This window comes from Neoarius graeffei, chromosome 2, assembly GCF_027579695.1.
Source record: "Neoarius graeffei isolate fNeoGra1 chromosome 2, fNeoGra1.pri, whole genome shotgun sequence".
NCBI lineage: Eukaryota > Metazoa > Chordata > Actinopteri > Siluriformes > Ariidae > Neoarius > Neoarius graeffei.
The window spans coordinates 110,613,658-110,633,968 of NC_083570.1; positions in this window are offsets into that span (position 1 = coordinate 110,613,658).

The following is a 20,311-nucleotide window of genomic DNA, read 5'->3' on the forward strand; positions in this document are numbered from 1 at the left end:
TCGTCGTGACCGGCATGTTTTGCAGAGATAAGGAGGCCCGCTCACCAGAGCATCCAAGATAAAGACATCTTTTCTTTTTCTTTCTTTCTGCAAGATCCACGATTCAGCGCGATTTCTTTTTGTTTACCCTTGGCCACAGTAGACTCCAGAATCGCGTGATTTTTAAACTCAGATAGAATTACAACCGGTTTTGTTTGTCTATCAGTAATGTTACCAAACTGCCACTCAAAGCAGTTTTAATTTAAAGTTAGGAGCGATCAAATTCCTCCTAATTAAAGTGCTGTGCACATTATTTTGATCAGAGACTTTCTTTCATCACAAGCGACCACGCGTCGGACCAAGAGATCCTCTGCTTCACGGAGCGACTCACGTGCTTCACAATGGTGAAACTCCAAATGCCTCAGAACATATCTCCATAATCTTGCTATAAACAAGGTACTGGAGCAGATTGGCATTTGGGCATAAAACCTAGTCTTAGGAATTTGCTTTTATGAAGAAGTGTGAATTTAAACTCAGGAACAGTTTAAATGTGTACACTGTAAACATGCAGCATGTTGAATTAATTATTGTTTTGATCTCTCAGTTTTGTTTAATAGATAAGTTTTGCATGCTTTCCTCTTTTCCCTTTCTAACATTTTAATTTCATTCTTACACATCTTTTGACCTTATCAAGATTTCGGTGAATGTAATACTGTTATAAGCTAGTGAAATTAGCCTACGGCTAATTCTTTTGTCCCATTAGCATCCAGGGCTAATTGTATTGTCTCAAGGGATCACAAGGCCTCCACCACGTGGAGTTAGCTACACAGAGCCAATCTTTCGTCTCCAACACGTGGTCATCCTCCCCCACATCTTAGCTAGCATTCCTTTGTCTTAGCTTAGTGACACAAGGCTAACCTGTGGCTCCACATGTGGCCAACACATCTCAATTAGCAACCAAAGCTAACTCTCTTGTTGTACTCGAACCACGTGGTCACCAGGCCACACACACACAAGCACATCTTAATTAGCACACGAAGCTAATCTTTTGCCTTCACCACAACACACTCACACACACACACACACACACATCTCACTGTTTGTATATATTTCAACTGCCATTATTCAATTTTATCTTTGTTATAATAAATTATTATTGAAACTGTGTGTCTTTGTTTGTTGTGCCTAATAATATACTTGAAGTCATCCAATCTCAAAAGAATTCTAAAGGTGCATATAAGTTATGTAATATGGTAAGTGATCACAATAATTTGGAATATACCATAATTTAGCTGTTTGGTAATTTATCCCATAAGAACCCGGACCCATTTCCCCTTAAAGGAAAATTATGGGGAATATAAAACAGACCAAATGGACCACACAGAACACATTTCTAATTTGTTTTTTTAAATTCTGACCCCTACTGGCAAAGATCTGGAAAGTTACATATATGTCACATTGGGCACTTATCGTAAATGTATTCCTTATTTGAAAATAAATCAGCTTGACATTTTTTTTTGTTCAGTAACATATATTTGTATTTTTATTTGCATTTCCATAAGATACAATGACATTCTAACTTTAATGTTTAAGTTTAACAAAAAAAAATTGTCTGATTGGTTTTACAACAAAAAAAATGTGCAAACTGAATAATAATAAAAACTACCTCATATTGGGTAATTATGCAACAAGTTACTGTAGCTGTAAAAAAAAAACTGAGCTACAGACAGATGTAGTAACCTTCAGAAAATGTACATCTCGTCTTCTTCCGCTTATCCAGGACCGGGTCGCGGAGGCAGCAGTCTAAGCATGGAAGCCCAAACTTCCCTTTCCCCAGACACCTCGGCCAGCTCCTCGGGAAGAACACCGAGGCGTTCCCAGGCCAGCCGAGAGACATAGTCCCTCCAGCGTGTCCTGGGTCTTCCCCGGGGCCTCCTCCCAGGGGGACATGCCTGGAACACCTCCCCAGGGAGGCGTCCAGGAGGCATCCGAAAAAGATGCCCGAGCCACCTCAGCTGGTTCCTCTCGATGTGGAGGAGCAGCGGCTCTACTCCGAGCTCCTCCCGAGTGACTGTGCTTCTCACCCTATCTCTAAGGGAGCGCCCAGCCACCCTGCGAAGGAAACTCATTTCAGCCGCTTGTATCCGCGATCTTGTTCTTTCTGTCATTACCCAAAGCTCATGACCATAGGTGAGAGTCGGAACGTAGATCGACCGGTAAATTGAGAGCTTCGCCTTTTGGCTCAGCTCCTTCTTCACCACGACGGACCGGTAAAGCGACCGCATCACTGCGGAGGCTGCACCGATCCGCCTGTCGATCTCACGCTCCATCCTTCCCTCACTCGTGAACAAGGTCCCGAGATACTTAAACTCCTCCACTTGAGGCAGGACTTCTCCACCAACCTGGAGAGGGCAAGCCACCCTTTTCCGGTCGAGAACCATGGCCTCGGACTTGGAGGTGCTGATTCTCATCCCAGCCGCTTCACACTCGACTGCAAACCGCCCCAGTGCATGCTGAAGGTCCTGGTTTGAAGAAGCCAACAGGACAACATCATCCGCAAAAAGCAGAGATGAAATCCTGTGGTTCCCAAACAGGATTCCTTCCGGCCCCTGGCTGCGCCTAGAAATTCTGTCCATAAAAATTATGAACAGAACCGGTGACAAAGGGCAGCCCTGACGGAGTCCAACATGCACTGGGAACAGGTCTGACTTACTGCCGGCAATGTGAACCAGACTCCTGCTCCGTTCGTACAGGGACCGGACAGCCCTTAGCAAAGAGCCCCGAACCCCATACTCCCGAAGCACCCCCCACAGAATACCACGGGGGACACGGTCGAATGCCTTCTCCAGATCCACAAAGCACATGTGGACTGGTTGGGCAAACTCCCATGAACCCTCGAGCACCCTATGAAGGGTATAGAGCTGGTCCAGTGTTCCGCGACCAGGACGAAAACCGCATTGTTCCTCCTGGATCCGAGGTTCGACTATCGGTCGAATTCTCCTCTCCAGTACCCTGGAGTAAACTTTCCCTGGGAGGCTGAGAAGTGTGATTCCCCTATAATTGGAGCACACTCTCCGGTCCCCTTTCTTAAAAAGAGGGACCACCACCCCAGTCTGCCACTCCAGAGGCACTGTCCCCGACCGCCACGCGATGTTGCAGAGGCGTGTCAACCAAGACAGCCCCACAACATCCAGAGACTTGAGATACTCAGGGCGGATCTCATCCACCCCCGGTGCCTTGCCACCGAGGAGCTTGCAAACCACCTCAGTGACTTCGGCTTGGGTAATGGACGAGTCCACCTCTGAGTCATCAGCCTCAGTCTCCTCAGTGGAAGACATGACGGTGGGATTGAGGAGATCCTCAAAGTATTCCTTCCACCGCCCGACAATGTCCCCAGTCGAGGTCAACAGCTCCCCACCCGCACTGTAAACAGTGTTGGCAGAGTACTGCTTCCCCCTCCTGAGGCGCCGGACGGTTTGCCAGAATTTCTTCGAGGCCGACCGATAGTCCTTCTCCATGGCCTCCCCGAACTCCTCCCAGTTCCGAGTTTTTGCCTCCGCAACTGCCCGAGCTGCAGCACGCCTGGCCTGCCGATACCCGTCGGCTGCCTCAGGAGTCCCGGAGGTCAACATGGCCCGATAGGACTCCTTCTTCAGCTTGACGGCATCCCTTACTTCCGGTGTCCACCACCGGGTTCGGGGATTGCCGCCACGACAGGCACCGGAGACCTTGCGGCCACAGCTCCGAACAGCTGCGTCCACAATGGAGGTAGAGAACATGGTCCACTCAGACTCAATGTCCCCCGCCTCCCTCGGAAGCTGGGAAAAGCTCTCCCGGAGGTGGGAGTTAAAGACCTCCCCAACAGAGTGCTCGGCCAGACGTTCCCAGCAGACCCTCACCATACGTTTGGGCCTGCCAGGTCTGTCCAGCTTCCTCCTCCGCCAGCGGATCCAACTCACCACCAGGTGGTGATCAGTTGACAACTCAGCCCCTCTCTTCACCCGAGTGTCCAAGACATAGGGTCGGAGATCAGATGACACGACTACAAAGTCGATCATCGACCTCCGACCTAAGGTGTCCTGGTGCCACGTGCACTTATGGACACCCCTATGCTCGAACATGGTGTTCGTTATGGACAAACTGTGACTAGCACAGAAGTCCAATAACAAAACACCACTCGGGTTCAGATCGGGGAGGCCGTTCCTCCCAACCACGCCCCTCCAGGTGTCACTGTCATCGCCCACGTGAGCATTGAAGTCCCCCAGTAGCACAATGGAGTCCCCAGTCTGAGCACCCCTCAGTGAAGAAAATGTACATAGTGCAAAAAAAAAACTATTAAAGAATAGTGATGGGGAACAAAACCTTCGTATTATCAGCACTATGTTTTAACCATTATTATCACTCTCTCAGGCCCATTAAGCAGTTTAGCAAAGTAGCCTAGGCCAAATGGTAACACCTGAAACAATTTCCTTCTTCAGTGAAGCAAAGACGCACATCACACTTCTCACAGAGGGTGGTGGTTGCATTAATTTTTCGTAATTTGCAACGGCCACACTTTTCACACTTCACAGGCCAGTGTGCAACCTGGTCAGTGCGAACATCAACCAGAATGCCAACACGCACTCTCGTGGGCAGTGGTGGAGATGGTGCATCAAGTGCTGGGTGACCCCTTTGTGCCTGCAAAAGAATCAGGCTCGTGGCAACCTCTGCCAGGAAGCTCCTTTGTTTCAGTGGCTTTTGGATACCAAGCAGTTTACAGTCATGGTAGTAGATCAACCATGCATTAAAGAGGCCTAACATGAGGGTTTGCCAGAAGAGGTAGAGGTACCACCTCCGTGACCTCATGTGGTACTTGTACCTTGCAACACATGCATCAAGGAGGTCTACCCCCCTCATGAATGTGTTGTACTCCTTCACAATGTACGGCCTGTTGACCTCCACAAATGCTTTGTCTGATTTGCTCCAGCGTCGAGCTTTGTCTTGAGGCTCAGTTGCACAGTAGGATGAGATCAGGGTAACAGATTTGTTGTCGTACCACTTCACAATGACCATACTTTCCCCTTTCTCCACCCTGGCATCAACAGATCCTCTGCCTCTCTTGGCAAGACTTTTGTCATCCTCAAGCATACAAGCAATTGCTACAGAGTGTTCCTACAAAGTAGATCTGTCGCTCAAGAAGCTTGAGAACCAGTGGTGCTGAGGAAAAAAAATTGTCTGCAAAGACTTTGTAGTTTTGGTTTGATGGGAGAGTTTCACACAGCTTGACGACAACGTCACCTCACATGCCCAGTACAGTTTTTTTTTTCCCAGTGCCACCTTCATAAACCACAAAATCACAGAGGATTCCTGAGGAAGAGCAGTGGGCCCAAATTTTCAGTCCCCATGGGTGGGGTAGGCCTTTCACCTACTGCCTTACTGGGCTGCGTTCTGAACACTGTAGTGTTTAGCCATACTACAAAAAAAATAATAGAATTACATTGAATTAGGAGCACCATAAAATTGTGTTTTACTTACAGATATTCAAAAATTGTTTTGTAACATATATTATTCATAATGTTATAAATTTGACATTGTTATATTTGTTTAAATGTGCTTTGAATTGAACATTTTTTCTGATTGTGACACATACGTCACAATATATTTTCCATGACTATGTTAAGGTTAAATGCCCGATGTGGCATCAATGTTACCACAATGTTGTCGTAATTTGTTTTATATCAATTTCTTTAGGAAATGTTGTCAGAACATGTTAAATGTAATATTTGACATCTTATTTAAGTATCAGAATTGTTAAATCAGTTGAAACATACATTTAGTCACCAAAAATAAGATGTTTGAAATTAGATGATTTGGTCAGGTGTGGTTACCCTGCACACGGCCATCTTGAAAATGGTGTCATGGGTATTCAAATTCACAGATTGTCATGTGACTGCACCAGGAAGTTACGAACATGTCACTTTGGGGCCTAATGAGGTAAAGTCAAGGATGAAGCTGTGTGAGAAACTTTGCAGGACATTTAAAGTCATGGTGACACCTGTGTCACAGTGGGTTCTTATTATTGAGCACCAAAATTAATGGTATGATTCAATGAGACTGATTCAATGAAAATGATTCAAATGAGACTGATTCAATGAAAACGATTCAATGAGACTGATTCAATGAGAATGATTCAATGGTATGATAATATGAGACTGATTCAATGAAAACAATTCAATGGTATGATTCAGACTGACTGATTCAATTTAATGATCTAATTTATTAACCTTCAGATTTAATGAGATTGATCACTCAATTACCCAAATGCACCTACAATGTCATGAATCTAGCCTCTAATATTGAATGGGGGAAAATAAACAGAGTTTGCAAGACTATTTAGAAATGAGACCATCAATGACAGTGTAGCTCACTCCGGCCCCATCTAGTCCAGAAGGAACAATCTAAAGTGGGCCACCTTTTGCAATAAATGTTGCAAGATATATACATGATATACAAGCTATATATATAGACACTATATCCACCCTAGGAATACCAATCTATTTGCCAGAAAGAATCCAAAATGGTGAGGAATTGACCAAGAAGAAGCAATTTTTGTTGAACTGCTCATTAAGGCTTAATTAGTCCATAACTTCATTAATAATTGAAGTGAAGCAAATCTGGGTAGAAGTTATATGCACCCAAGGTACCCCTACCTTCATGCCAGAAAGAATCAAAATCGATGAAGAACTGAGGGAGAAGAAGCGATTTGTGTGGAAACTGCTCAGGTTAATTACTCCATATCTTCATTATTAATTGAAATTATGCAAATTTGGGTAGAAGCTATTTGCACCCCAGGCAGACCTACCTTCCTGTCAAAAAGAATAAAAATTAGTGAAGAATTGAGAGAGAAGAAGTGATTTTCGTGAAATGGAGACAATGCCAGACAGTTGACGGACAAGATATGATGGCATAAGCTCACTGCCTGTTGGCTGGGTGAGCTAATAATCATAAAATACCCTAAATGTTGCATAAATATGCATCCCCACTGTTGATGAATGGCATATTTAAATGAAGTTCACCTCTGTGCAGTTCAAGTCACATAGGTGCAATACATTGGAAGGACCCAGAATTTCCTAGAGAACATCCCAAAACAAATAGCATCTGGAAAGTTAAAAGTAAAGTAAAGAAAAGTAAAGAACACCCCATAGAGAAAATCTATTATTCAGAATGGAAATAATATGGCACTCTGGCTAGAGGAGGCTGTCCACCGAATGTCTGAGTAAAGAGGGAATTAAACAGAGAAGCAACCAAGAGGCCAAAGGTAACAGTCAACATGATGCTACCACCACCATGCTTCACAGTAGGGAATGGTGTTCTCAGGGTGATGACTTTTATTGGTAAAGCCATCCAACTAATTATGTCATATCTGAAGGTTCAAATAGAACTAATTTGTATCCAACACTGGCAATGGTGAAAACTTCTGCTATCACAACCTTCATGGGGTGTTTTTTTTTTCAGACTACTATATCGATTTTTATTTTTCATCCAACTTCAATATTATGGGCTTTTCATGTAGATTCATTCAAGTTCAAAGTGTTTATTGTCATATGCACAGTTATGACATGTCCACTTGCACAATGAAATTCTTAGTTTGCTGTCCACCATGAATGCCAATGACAAATAAATCAATAGGCAGAAGAAGAAAAAAGCAATATAGTGCAAAAATAAATGCAAAGAAAGCAAAAAGCAACAAAAACAAAACACCCACTATAGAAAAAAAAAGGTAAATGTAGTGCAAAATAGGTAGTGTAATACAAAAATAAGGCAATGATCCAACGTAGCACCAGAAGGACAGTAATGTGCGAATGTGCAAACAATGTAACTAGTCAAGGAAACAGCAGCAAAATGGCAGTAATGTGCAAATATGTGCAAACAATTTAACCAGATGTAAACAGTCAAGGAACGGCAGCAAAAAAGGGCAGTAATGTGCAAACAAATATAAACATATGTAAACAGTCAAGGGCAGTTTACAGGGAGGTAGTCCATGGTTAGAGACTCCAGTCAGCTGTTCAGGAGTCTGATGGCAGTGGGAAAGAAAGAGTTCTTTAGTCTGACAGTTTTACATTTCACACTTCTGTACCTCCTGCCTGAGGGTAGGAGTGTGAACAGTCCATGCGGGGGGTGGGTGGGGTCTTTGAGGATGGAGGCAGCTCTCCTGTAGACTCTGCGGTGGTAGATGCTCTGCAGAGAGGGCAGTGGAGTTTTGGTGATCCTCTCAGCAGTCTTCACCACCCTTTGCAGGCATTTGCAGTCCATTGCTGTAGTGCTGCTGTACCACACAGTGATGCAGTTGGTCAGGATGCTTTCAATCATGCAGCTGTCAAAGTTGCTGAGAATCTTGGATTTCATGACACTATAATACCAATTAAGTCCATTTCGGTTCCAGTTTGTAGCACTACAAAATATGGAAATGTTCAAGACTTATGTAAGACACTGTAAGGATTATAGATAAAGCCATGAATCTTTTTGTTTCTAAGAATTTACACTTTGGTTCAGCAGCCGTTAAGCTTCTCAGCTCAAGAATAATATGGGAGCTAATAAAGAAAGGAAAACCGAGAGCTTCGAGGATTGGTGACCAGCTAATAAGCAAGGCAGCAACATCTTTTATGAACACAGCACTTCTGGGATTTACTTCGCTAAAATTGGCCCAGAATTGCTGATTTAATACATCAAAGATCCAGATGGTTGGGCTGCATGATGCAATTAAGCATTTAACATCACGACATGCTCTGTGAATCTGTGCCTAAAATGCTGAGCAGGCTGAGCTGGCCTCAATTTTGGATAAATACTGGAAAAGGAAAGATACATATATATATATATATATATAAAACCCCAATTCCCAAAAAGTTGGGACAAAGTACAAATTGTAAATAAAAACGGAATGCAATGATGTGGAAGTTTCAGAATTCCATATTTTATTCAGAATAGAACATAGATGACATACCAAATGTTTAAACTGAGAAAATGTATCATTTAAAGAGAAAAAAATGTGATTTTAAATTTCATGACAACACCACATCTCAAAAAAGTTGGGACAAGGCCATGTTTACCACTGTGAGACATCCTCTTTTCTCTTTACAACAGTCTGTAAACGTCTGGGGACTGAGGAGACAAGTTGCTCAAGTTTAGGGAGAGGAATGTTAACCCATTCTTGTCTAATGTAGGATTCTAGTTGCTCAACTGTCTTAGGTCTTTTTTGTCATATCTTCCATTTCATGATGCGCCAAATGTTTTCTATGGGTGAAAGATCTGGACTGCAGGCTGGCCAGTTCAGTACCTGGACCCTTCTTCTACGCAGCCATGATGCTGTAATTGATCCAGTATGTGGTTTGGCATTGTCATGTTGGAAAATGCAAGGTCTTCCCTGAAAGAGACGTCATTTGGATAGGAGCATATGTTGCTCTAGAACCTGGATATACCTTTCAGCACTGATGGTGTCTTTCAAGATGTGTAAGCTGCCCATGCCACACGCACTAATGCAACCCCATACCATCAGAGATGCAGGCTTCTGAATTGAGCACTGATAACAACTTGGGTCGTCCTTCTCCTCTTTAGTCCGAATGACACGGCATCCCTGATTTCCATAAAGAACTTCAAATTTCGATTCGTCTGACCACAGAACAGTTTTCCGCTTTGCCACAGTCCATTTTAAATGAGCCTTGGCCCAGAGAAGACATCTGCGCTTCTGGATCATGTTTAGATGTGGCTTCTTCTTTGAACTATAGAGTTTTAGCTGGCAACGGCGGATGACACGGTGAATTGTGTTCACAGATAATTTTCTCTGGAAATATTCCTGAGCCCATTTTGTGATTTCCAATACAGAAGCATGCCTGTATGTGATGCAGTGCCGTCTAAGGGCCTGAAGATCACGGGCACCCAGTATGGTTTTCCAGCCTTGACCCTTACGCACAGAGATTCTTCCAGATTCTCTGAATCTTTTGATGATATTATGCACTGTAGATGATGATATGTTCAAACTCTGCAATTTTACACTGTCAAACTCCTTTCTGATATTGCGCCACTATTTTTCAGCACAGAATTAGGAGGATTGGTGATCCTTTTCCCATCTTTACTTCTGATAGCCACTGCCACTCCAAGATGCTCTTTTTATACCCAGTCATGTTAATGACCTATTGCCAATTGATGTAATGAGTTGCAATTTGGTCCTCCAGCTGTTCCTTTTTTGTACCTTTAACTTTTCCAGCCTCTTATTGCCCCTGTCCCAACGTTTTTGAGACGTGTTGCTGTCATGAAATTTCAAATGAGCCAATATTTGGCATGAAATTTCAAAATGTATCACTTTCCACATTTGATATGTTGTCTATGTTCTATTGTGAATACAATATCAGTTTTTGAGATTTGTAAATTATTGCATTTTGTTTTTATTTACAATTTGTACTTTGTCCCAACTTTTTTGGAATCGGGGTGTTTTATAGCAGCACGGTGGTGTAGTGGTTAGCGCTGTCACCTTACAGCAAGAAGGTCTGGGTTCAAGCCCCGTGGCTGACGAGGGCCTTTCTGTGCGGAATTTGCATGTTCTCCCCCTGTCTGCGTGGGTTTCCTCCGGGTGCTCCAGTTTCCCCCACAGTCCAAAGACATGCAGGTTAGGTTAACTGGTGACTCTAAATTGACCGTAGGTGTGAATGTGACTGTGAATGGTTGTCTGTGTATGTGTCAACCCTGTTATGACCTGGCGACTTGTCCAGGGTGTACCCTGCCTTTCGCTTGTAGACAGCTGGAATAGGCTCCAGCTTGCCTGCAACCCTGTAGAACAGGATAAAGCGGCTAGAGATAATGAGATTTTATATATATATATATATATATATATATATATATACACACACACACACACACACTGTGGTGCTTGAAAGTTTGTGAACCCTTTAGAATTTTCTATATTTCTGCATAAATATCATCTAAAACATCAGATTTTCACACAAGTCCTAAATGTAGATAAAGAGAACCCAGTTAAACAAATGAGACAAAAATATTATAATTGGTAATTTATTTATTGAGGAAAATGATTGAATATTACATATCTGTGAGTGGCAAAAGTATGTGAACCTTTGCTTTCAGTATCTGGTGTGACCCCCTTGTGCAGCAAGATCTGCAACTAAACATTTCTGGTAACTGTTGATCAGTCCTGCACACCGGCTTGGAGGAATTTTAGCCCATTCCTCCATACAGAACAGCTTCAGCTCTGGGATGTTGGTGGGTTTCCTCACATGAACTGCTCGTTTCAGGTCCTTCCACAATATTTCCATTGGATTCAGATTTTGACTAGGCCATTCCAAAACATTAATTTTATTCTTCATGAACCATTCTTTGGTAGAACGACTTGTTTGCTTAGGGTCGTCATCTTGCTGCATGACCCACCTTCTCTGAGATTCAGTTCATGGACAGATGTCCTGACATTTTCCTTTAGAATTTGCTGGTATAATTCAGAATTCATTGTTCCATCAATGATGACAAACCATCCTGGCCCAAATGCAGCAAAACAGGCCCAAACCATGACACTACCACCACCATGTTTCACAGATGGGATAAGGTTCTTATGCTGGAATGCAGTGTTTTCCTTTCTCCAAACATAATGCTTCTCATTTAAACCAAAAAGTTCTATTTTGGACTCATCCGTCCACAAAACATTTTTCCAATAGCCTTCTGGCTTGTCCACATGATCTTTAACAAACTGCAGATGAGCAGCAGTGTTCTTTTTGGAGAGCAGTGGCTTTCTCCTTGCAACCCTACCATGCACACCATTGTTGTTCAGTGTTCTCCTGATGGTGGACTCATGAACATTAGCCAATGTGAGAGAGGCCTTCAGTTGTTTAGAAGTTACCCTGGGGTCCTTTGTGACCTCAGTGACTATTACACGCCTTGCTCTTGAAGTGATTTTGTTGGTTGACCACTCCTGGGGAGGGTAACAGTGGTCTTGAATTTCCTCCATTTGTACACAGTCTGTCTGACTGTGGATTGGTGGAGTCCAAACTCTTTCGAGATGGTTTTGTAACCATTTTCCAGCCTGATGAGCATCAACAACGCTTTTTCTGAGGTCCTCAGAAATGTCCTTTGTTCGTGCCATGATACACTTCCACAAACATGTGCTGTGAAGATCAGACTTTGATAGATCCCTGTTCTTTAAATAAAACAGGTTGCCCACTCACACCTGATTGTCATCCCATTGATTGAAAACACCTGACTCTAATTTCACCTTCAAATGAACTGTTAATCCTAGAGGTTCACATACTTTTGCCACTCACATATATGTAATATTGGATCATTTTTTTTCAATAAATAAATGACCAAGTATAATATGTTTGTCTCATTTGTTTAACTGGGTTCTCTTTATCTACTTTTAGGATTTGTGTGAAAATCTGATGTTTTAGGTTATATTTATGCAGAAATATAGAAAATTCTAAAGGGTACACAAACTTTTAAGCACCATTGTGTGTATATATATATATATATATATATATATATATATATATATACACACAAACTCTCACCGTTCACTTTATTAGGTACATCCATCCATCTGTTGTTTGATGCAGTTCTCTAATCAGCCTTGACAGCTGCATGATGTATCAAATCATGCAGATACAAATCAAGAGCTTCAGTTAATGTTCATTTCATACATCAGAATGAGAAAAACTGTGATCTCAAAGTGTGACTTCCTTTCATGTGGCATAGGTGTTGGTTTGAGCCAGATGGACTGGATTGAGTATTTCAGAAACTGCTGGTCTCCTGGGATTTTCTCACACAACAGTCTCTAGAGTTTACACAGAATCATGCGGAAAAAAAAAGCATCGATTGAGTGAGCGATCATTATGTGGGTGGAAACAAATGCCTTGTTGATAAGTCAGAGGAAAATGGCCAGATTGAGCAGTTTGAGCTGCCAGGAAGGATATAGTAACTCATATAATCACTCTTTACAACCATGGTGAGCAGAAGAGCATCTCAGCATGCAACAGCAAAAGAACACATTGGGTTCCACCCCTGCAGCCAAAAACAGGAATCTTAGAATCAAGAACATATTCCTCTTAAAGATCATAGGCAACAGTTTTCAATTTATGCACATTTGAAACTTTATATGTTAAAAAACCCTCTGTAATTTTCTTCTGGTCCCAAGAAGTATTATGTGGCAGCGGGGGCGTGGTCAAGCGCCGGTCTGTGACAGGAGGGTGGAGTCAGGGAAGGTAAGTGGCAGAATCACTACACCTGACTGCAATTAACTGGTTTGTGTGTGTCTCCCCAGTGACCGCACCCTATTTAGGGAGGGAGAGCAGAGAGCAGAGGAGCTCATCTCCGGACTAGACGCTGGCTGTGTGTGTGTGTGTCTAGCCAATGCAAAATTGTTCACTGAAAAGTGTGGCAATAAAGCCCTTTACAAACCTGATCTCTGTCCTGCTGTCCTCTGTGCTCCACCCACTCCTACTGAACTGCTACAGTGGTGCCGAAACCCAGGAGAATGGAGCACCAGCCGATCAGCCCCATGGAGTCCTCCCCGTTCGCCAACCTGGTCCACGCCCTCGCCACGGCCCAGCAAAGCCAGCACCAGGCGCTCATCACCCTCCGAAAGGAACAAGAGCGACGCTTTGAGGCCCTGGTGCTGGCCCAGCAAGAAGACCGAGAGGCGTTACGGCACCTCCTCGCGTTGGCGGGGTCCACCAGCGCTCCTACCGCAGACCCGTCGCCCCTCACCGTCACCAAGATGGGCCCGCGGCGCGCCTCCTCCCCCTGCTAACGGGAGAGGCACAGCTGGCTGTGCTACAGCTCCTCGCCGGCTGGCCTATGCGGACCTCCGCCGGGCCATCCTCCAGCGCATGGGGCGCACCCCAGAACAGCAGCGCCAGCGCTTCCACGCGTTGCGCTTGGAGGAAGCCGGCCAGCCGTTCGTGTTTGGCCAGCAGCTCCAGGACGCCTGCTGGCAGTGGTTGAGGGCTGACAACCGTGACGCCAAGGGGATCATCGACCAGGTGGTGCTGGAACAATTCATCGCTTGCTTGCCAGCAGGAACCGCGGAGTGGGTCCAGTGCCACCACCCGGCATCGCTGGATCAGGCATTCGAGCTGGCAGAGGACCATTTGGAGGCTGTTCCGGTGGCAGGACAGCAGATGGCATCTTCTCTTCTCTCCTCTTCTCTCTCTCTCTCCCCCTCCTCCTTTGTCCCGTCCTCGCCCCATTCCCCCACCGCTGAGGCGGGGGCCGGCACCACGCCAGCCGGCCCGCCGCACCTGCGGTGCCCTCCCATTTCTCCCTTCTGTGTCTGTCTCTCCCCCCCCTCAGGTGAGAGAGCCCCAGAACACCGGTGCAGAGGGAAAGCCCGGGCCGGTTTGCTGGCGCTGCAGGGAGCCGGGCCACCTGCAACAGCAGTGCACGGCAATGGAAGTGGGTACGGTGGTTTGGATCCCCGACACGCCAGAGGCCGTCCTCGATCGGGCCGGAGCATATCGCATACTGTTGAGTATCCAAGGGGATACATATCAGGCATTGGTGGATTCTGGCTGTAATCAGACCTCAATTCACCAAAGCCTGGTTCAAAACGAGGCATTGGGGGGAGCACAGGGGGTGAAGGTGTTGTGTGTGCATGGGGACGTTCACAGCTTCCCTTTGGTGTCGGTCCACATTGTTTTCAGAGGGGAAAAATTTATAGTGAAGGCGGCGGTTAATCCTCGCCTTACCCACTCTTTAATTTTGGGGACTGATTGGCCGGGATTTCGGGATTTAATGACACACTTAGTGAAGAGTGGGTCCTGCCATTTAACAGGGGGAGGTCCCGGTGTCGCTTTGGCGGGAGCAGCTGTCACAGAGCCGTCTACGTCATCTCCGCGTCAGAGTGAGGAGCCGCCGGCTCCTCCTCTCTCTGTTGGGGAATCCCTCGCAGATTTCCCATTAGAGCAATCGCGAGACGAGACTCTGCGGCATCCGTTTGACCAAGTGAGAGTAATCGATGGTCAAATGCTCCAGCCGAACGCCACCCCGTCCTTCCCCTACTTCGCGATTATGAAGGATAGATTATACCGAGTGATGCAGGACACTCAAACTAAAGAGCGAGTCATGCAGCTTTTGATTCCAAAGAGCCACCGTGAATTGGTATTCCAGATGGCTCACTTTAATCCCATGGCTGGACACTTAGGGCAGGATAAGACACTAGCCCGAATAATGGCCCGATTCTATTGGCCGGGGATTCGCGGTGATGTTCGTAGGTGGTGTACGGCGTGCCGTGAATGCCAGTTTTGAATCCAGCGGCCATTCCAAAAGTGCCTTTGCGCCCTCTTCCATTGATCGAAACCCCGTTTGAGAGAATTGGAATGGATCTCGTCGGGCCATTAGATCGGTCAGCACGAGGGTACCGCTTTATATTAGTTCTGGTGGACTATGCAACGCGATACCCGGAAGCCGTGCCTCTTTGCAATATCTCAGCACGCAGTATTGCAGAGGCGCTCTTCCGCGTTATCTCCCGAGTCGGAATCCCGAAAGAGATTCTGACTGATCAAAGCACTACATTTATGTCATGGACACTGCGCGAACTGTATGGGTTATTGGGGATTAAACCGATCTGCACCAGTGTGTATCACCCACAAATAGGCGGTTTAGTAGAACGGTTCAATTGCACCCTCAAAAATATCATTAAAAATTCGTAAGTGAGGACACACGTAATTGGGATAAGTGGCTCGAGCCCTTGTTGTTCTCAGTGCAAGAGGTTCCCCAAGCCTCCATGGGGTTCTCCCCGTTCGAATTATTATATTGGCGTAAGCCGAGCGGCATTCTAGACATGCTGCGGGAAAATTGGGAGGAGGGACCTTCACAAAGTAAGAACGAAATTCAATACGTTATGGACCTGCGCGCAAAACTCCACACGCTCACCCACCTAACCCAGGAGAATTTGCGGCAGACCCAAGAACAGCAAGCCCGCCTGTACAACAAGGGTACGCGTCTTAGGGAGTTCACACCGGGAGATAAAGTACTCGTACTGTTGCCCACGTCGAGCTCCAAATTGATTGCCAAGTGGCAAGGACCCTTTGAGGTCACACGGTGAGTCGGGGACGTCGACTATGAGGTGAGGCGAACAGACAGGGGTGGGGCACTACAAGTTTACCACCTCAATCTGCTTAAACTCTGGAATGAGGAGGTCCCCGTGGCATTGGTGTTGGTGGTTCTGAAGAAGGCGGAGCTGGGGCCGGAGGTTCAAAAAGGGACTTTGGCATCATGTACCTCTCCGGTCCCCTGTGGAGACCACCTCTCCCCAACCCAACTCACGGAGGTCGCCCAGTTGCAGACCGAGTTTTTGGATGTGTTCTCGCCTCTGCCCGGTCGCACTAACCTCATAGAGCACCACATAGAGACACCCCCGGGGTAGTAGTGCGTAGCCACCCTTACAGGCTACCCGAACACAAAAAAAAAGGTGGTTCGGGAAGAACTTGAGACCATGCTCGAAATGGGCATCCTCGAAGAGTCCCACAGTGACTGGAGCAGCCCGGTGGTCTTGGTACCCAAGGCCGATGGGTCAGTCCGGTTCTGTGTGGACTATAGAAAAGTCAACGTGGTGTCTAAATTCGATGCGTACCCGATGTCTCGTATTGATGAGTTGCTCAATCGACTCAGCACTGCTCGCTTTTATTTGATGCTGGATTTGACGAAGGGATATTGGCAGATCCCCTTGACTCCACTATCCCGAGAAAAAACGGCCTTTTCCACACTGTTTGGTTTACACCAATTTGACACCCTTCCGTTTGGGCTGTTTGGGGCGCCCGCTACGTTTCAGCGGCTAATGGACAGAGTCCTCCACCCGCATGCCACTTACGCGGCCGCGTATCTAGATGATATCATCATCTATAGTAATGACTGGCAGAGGCACCTCGAACATCTAAGGGCCATCCTTAGGTCACTGAGACGGGCGGGGCTCACAGCCAACCCAAAGAAGTGTGCGATTGGGCAGGTGGAAGTATGGTATCTGGGCTTCCACTTGGGCAACGGGCAGGTGCGTCCCCAAATTAATAAGATGGCAGCGATTGCGGCCTGCCTGAGGCCCAAGACCAAAAAGGGGGTGAGACAGTTCCTGGGGCTGGCTGGCTATTACTGTAGGTTTATACCTAATTATTCGGACGTCACCAGCCCACTGACTGATCTCACTAAAAAGGGGGCACCAGATCCAGTCCAGTGGATGGAGCAATGCCAGCGGACTTTTTCTGAGGTAAAGGCTGCACTGTGTGGGGGGCCACTTCTACACTCCCCTGACTTTTCTCTCTCCTTCGTGTTGCAGACCGATGCGTCGGACAGAGGGCTGGGGGCGGTTTTGTCCCAGGAGGTGGAGGGGGAGGACCGCCCCGTCCTGTCCATCAGCAGGAAGCTGTCAGTGCGTGAGGGGCGCTACAGCACGATAGAGAAAGAGTGTCTGGCGATCAAGTGGGCGGTCCTCGCCCTCTGTTACTACCGGCTGGGGCGCCCTTTCACCCTCTGTTCAGACCACGCGCCCCTCCAGTGGCTCCACCGCATGAAAGATGCCAATGCGCAGATCACCCATTGGTATCTGGCACTCCAACCCTTCAATTTTAAGGTGGTCTACAGGCCGGGGGCGCAGATGGTCGTGGCGGACTTCCTCTCCCGTCAAGGGGGGAGAGTCGGCTGCAGGCCGGATGGCTGCCCGGCCTGAGTCAGGAGGTGGGGGTATGTGGCAGCGGGGGCGTGGTCAAGCGCCGGTCTGTGACAGGAGGGTGGAGTCAGGGAAGGTAAGTGGCAGAATCACTACACCTGACTGCAATTAACCGGTTTGTGTGTGTCTCCCCAGTCACTGCGCCCTATTTAGGGAGGGAGAGCAGAGAGCAGTGGAGCTCATCTCCGGACTAGACGCTGGCTGTGTGTGTGTGTGTCTAGCCAATGCAAAATTGTTCACTGAAAAGTGTGGCAATAAAGCCCTTTACAAACCTGATCTCTGTCCTGCCGTCCTCTGTGCTCCACCCACTCCTATTGAACTGCTACATATTGTTAATAAGTAATAATTAAAATAAGTTAGAATAAGTTAGCGCAGATTGCGGCGGATTTCTGCTCGGTGATTTTCGTGACCACTCAGGGTGTGACGTCATTCAAGACAAACAAGGCAAGGCAAGGCAAGGCAAGTTTATTTATATAGCGCATTTCATACACAGTGGCAGTTCAATGTGCTTTACAGAGGTAAAGGCAAAACAGTAAACAATAGAAAATAAAATTACATAAAATAAAGGAGGAAGAAGAGAGAAAAATAAAAAATATTATAAGAATTAAGCAATAGTAGAAATAAAATAATAAAATGAAGTAAAAGTTCAGTAAAAAACAGCAGAATAAAATGGAATAAAAGTTAAGAAAAATTTAAAACATGCAAAGACTGTAAAAGTTAAGTCAAGTTTAAAACATGTAAACATGATGATATTTATCAGTTAGCAGAAAGCATCTGAAAACAGCTTGGTCTTTAGTCTAGATTTGAAGCTGCCAACAGCAGGAGCATTTTTGATGTCCTCTGGGAGTTGGTTCCATAGCTGTACTGCATAGTAGCTAAAGCTGCTTCACCACACTTTGTTTTCTCGTCTCGTCTCGTCTTCTTCCGCTTATCCGGGACCGGGTCGCGGAGGCAGCAGTCTAAGCATGGAAGCCCAAACTTCCCTTTCCCCAGACACCTCGGCCAGCTCCTCGGGAAGAACACCGAGGCGTTCCCAGGCCAGCCGAGAGACATAGTCCCTCCAGCGTGTCCTGGGTCTTCCCCGGGTCCTCCTCCCAGGGGGACATGCCTGGAACACCTCCCCAGGGAGGCGTCCAGGAGGCATCCGAAAAAGATGCCTGAGCCACCTCAGCTGGTTCCTCTCGATGTGGAGGAGCAGCGGCTCTACTCCGAGCTCCTCCCGAGTGACTGTGCTTCTCATCCTATCTCTAAGGGAGCGCCCAGCCACCCTGCGAAGGAAACTCATTTCAGCCGCTTGTATCCGCGATCTTGTTCTTTCTGTCATTACCCAAAGCTCATGACCATAGGTGAGAGTCGGAACGTAGATCGACCGGTAAATTGAGAGCTTCGCCTTTTGGCTCAGCTCCTTCTTCACCACGACGGACCGGTAAAGCGACCGCATCACTGCGGAGGCTGCACCGATCCGCCTGTCGATCTCACGCTCCATCCTTCCCTCACTCGTGAACAAGATCCCAAGATACTTAAACTCCTCCACTTGAGGCAGGACTTCTCCACCAACCTGGAGAGGGCAAGCCACCCTTTTCCGGTCGAGAACCATGGCCTCGGACTTGGAGGTGCTGATTCTCATCCCAGCCGCTTCACACTTGACTGCAAACCGCCCCAGTGCATGCTGAAGGTCCTGGTTTGAAGAATCCAACAGGACAACATCATCCGCAAAAAGCAGAGATGAAATCCTGTGGTTCCCAAACAGGATTCCTTCCGGCCCCTGGCTGCGCCTAGAAATTCTGTCCATAAAAATTATGAACAGAACCGGTGACAAAGGGCAGCCCTGCCGGAGTCCAACATGCACTGGGAACAGGTCTGACTTACTGCCGGCAATGCAAACCAGACTCCTGCTCCGTTCGTACAGGGACCGGACAGCCCTTAGCAAAGAGCCCCGAACCCCATACTCCCGAAGCACCCCCCACAGAATACCACGGGGGACATGGTCGAATGCCTTCTCCAGATCCACAAAGCACATGTGGACTGGTTGGACAAACTCCCATGAACCCTCGAGCACCCTATGAAGAGTATAGAGCTGGTCCAGTGTTCCGCGACCAGGACGAAAACCGCATTGTTCCTCCTGGATCCGAGGTTCGACTATTGGTCGAATTCTCCTCTCCAGTACCCTGGAGTAAACTTTCCCTGGGAGTCTGAGAAGTGTGATTCCCCTATAATTGGAGCACACTCTCCGGTCCCCTTTCTTAAAAAGAGGGACCACCACCCCAGTCTGCCACTCCAGAGGCACTGTCCCCGACTGCCACGCGATGTTGCAGAGGCGTGTCAACCAAGACAGCCCCACAACATCCAGAGACTTGAGATACTCAGGGCGGATCTCATCCACCCCCGGTGCCTTGCCACCGAGGAGCTTGCAAACCACCTCAGTGACTTCGGCTTGGGTAACGGACGAGTCCACCTCTGAGTCATCAGCCTCAGTCTCCTCAGTGGAAGACATGACGGTGGGATTGAGGAGATCCTCAAAGTATTCCTTCCACCGCCCGACAATGTCCCCAGCCGAGGTCAACAGCTCCCCACCCGCACTGTAAACAGTGTTGGCAGAGTACTGCTTCCCCCTCCTGAGGCGCCGGACGGTTTGCCAGAATT